The sequence below is a fragment of the Glycine soja genome, chromosome 17 (genome assembly GCF_004193775.1).
Source record: "Glycine soja cultivar W05 chromosome 17, ASM419377v2, whole genome shotgun sequence".
Lineage (NCBI taxonomy): Eukaryota > Viridiplantae > Streptophyta > Magnoliopsida > Fabales > Fabaceae > Glycine > Glycine soja.
In genome coordinates, this window is record NC_041018.1 from 15,843,258 (window position 1) to 15,845,996 (window position 2,739).

Here is a 2,739-nt window from a genome sequence, read left to right on the forward strand (position 1 = left end):
ATAGATGTGAAAGGTCTTTGGTGCGGGCATCCGTGATAGTGCGTTGAGGTTGATTTGGGGGACACCCGAAGGGTCCTCGTGGTGAAGATTAGCGCTCGAATTGAGGTACAGAGTCGAAGGGGTGAAAATGGGACAATCATCTTCATCATTTGCAATAAGAAGATGAAGTCACAGTTGACACCTGTGACCGAGAACCCATTTCTCGTCACAGTGGTAACACAACCCCTTGTCGCGACGAAGGGCCAATTCTTCCACGGATAGTCGTTTGACAGGTGGACGCGATGATGAAGGTAAGGCCAACGGACCCACCAGAGACGAAAGGGACGGGGACGGAGGAGGCCGTGAGTGACATCGTCTGTCCTGGAGTCTCTCCTCTTGTAGCTTCACCAATGTCACCACCTGCGGAAGAGAGATAGGTTGGAGGGCTTGGACTTCCCTGCAGAGTTCAGGATATAGCCCCAAGATGAAACAACTCAATAATGTCGGCGGAGCGAGGCCAACAATTCGATTGGCGAGTCGTTCATACTCGGTAAGATAATCATTCACTGAGCCCTTCTGTTGGAGTTTAAAAAGGGCACCCCGTGGGTCATCATAAAAGGTGGGGGCAAATCGCAATTTGAGAGCTTGTAACATGGCCGGCCAGGACGTGATGAACTCATTGCAGGTCATCCATTGGTACCAAGACAAGGCGGGTCCATCCATGTAAAATGACGCCACTATAAGTTGCTCATGGTTCGACAAGCCTTGATAATTGAAGAATTGACAGATTTTGAAAATCCAACTGACCGGATCTTAGCCATCGAAGCGAGGCATGTCTAATTTCATATGAGGTTTGGAGGGTTGTGATGATGAAGGGATGGTGGGGGATTTGGGGGAAGTGGGGTTGATGGTAAGAGCATCAAGATGATTAAGGATGGAATCCATCTTACTGTTTATTGCGGTTTGGGTTTGCGCGAGGGAGGCATGGTTCTGTGTAAGGGTAGCTTAGCCTTGAGTCAGTCATGAGACTGCTTCCTCAAGGCGTTCAATGACTATTTGTCTGGTATTGTGGTCTGGCATGGTGCTGGTCTAAAAATAGGGCAGGTCGAACTAAAATGGTAGCAATAGAGTACCTGATAAGAGGAATATAGAAGAAACTATGGAAATAAGCTAAGTAATTCTGAATTGTTCTGTGTTCATTTCATTCACTACATTTCTTTTTATAGTGTTTATTTACAATATCAGATATTAATTATTGTATCAATTCTGTTATAACATAATTGGATTGAGAACTAAGGCTAACAGAATGGAACACTAAGGTTGGCTCCTTTATGAATAATCCTTCAGGTATGTTGGTCTATTATGGTTGCAGGTTGGTCTGGTATATTGGTCTGTGATGGTTGCGGGTTGGTCTTGTATATGCTAAGCCTTCTGGCGTGCTATTGTTGCTATCTCTCTCTCACTTCAATAGTTGTTTTTTCTTTTTGTTACTTTGAAAGTAACTGCTTCAACTTCATGATCAGCCACTTTAATTTTTTATATCCATTTTTATTTATCATCAAATGAATGCATCTTCTCAACATACTTGCCAAGTTCTGTCCACTTATGAAAACATCGTTTCTTGCAAGATCTGAAATCAAAATTGCACATTAAGCTACAGGGTTTGACAAAAAAAAAAAAAAAACACTTCGAGCTGCTAAAGTTTTATTTGCATTTTCTCCTCACTCTTCTGTTTGAATACTGTTAAATTCTGAATAAGATGAAAATCAAAATTCAACAAATGAAAAAAGAAAATATTGTTTCTCTGAATTATTTTTACCTGATATAGAGTCCAATGCTAACAAGTCGTAATCTGAAACAACACCAACCTGCAGATTATTAAAGAACCTTCTCGATCATTTCAATAACAACTAATCGTGAAATACTTTACTTAAATAATCATATTCAAGTTGGCCGTATAAATGAAAAATGGAAAATAAAATCAAAAACTAATTAACATATTCAATGTTAAATGGATTTATAGCCTCTAACTGAATTGATTCAAATTTATTTTTCTAAGAGAGCATTAGTCTTAACTGTGTTTATTCAACAAAATTGACAATAGTGAATATCTGTTCAATGCAATATAAACAGCAATGTCGATATCAGACAATTCTGATTCATCATTAGATAATTTAATTAGCCTCTAATTATTTTTTTCCATTTCAAGGCATATAATTAGGTAAGCGGTCCTATTCAAACAATAATAGGGTGGTAAGAGGAGTTTAATTTTTTCCCACTAAATTATAAAATATAAATTGACAAATTATTATTGGTTAAATTACAATTTTAATCTCTTTATATTTTTAAATCCGCAAACTAATGACCTTTATTTATAGGTATGTCAATAAATCACTAACATATTTATTTTATTTAGTTAAATAAATTAACATTATTATCTATGCATCATTAGTTAAAAGTTTTTTTTCTTTTCAAATTATCAAAATTTATAAATTAAAAAATATTTAATATATAAATCTTTTTAATTTTATTATATCGTTTTATATATTCTTATTTTAAATAATTTACATATTTTTATTTTATCAATTTTATAATTAAATTTCATAAATTAATATATAAATTATTTACATAATTTTTTAAAAATTAACTTTAATATACAAATTATTTTCACTCTAATTATTTACGTAAAAATGTATAAGTAAACTATTGTAGTTTAAAAAGAATAAAACTGGCATGACTTTGCTATGATCAGTTCCCATA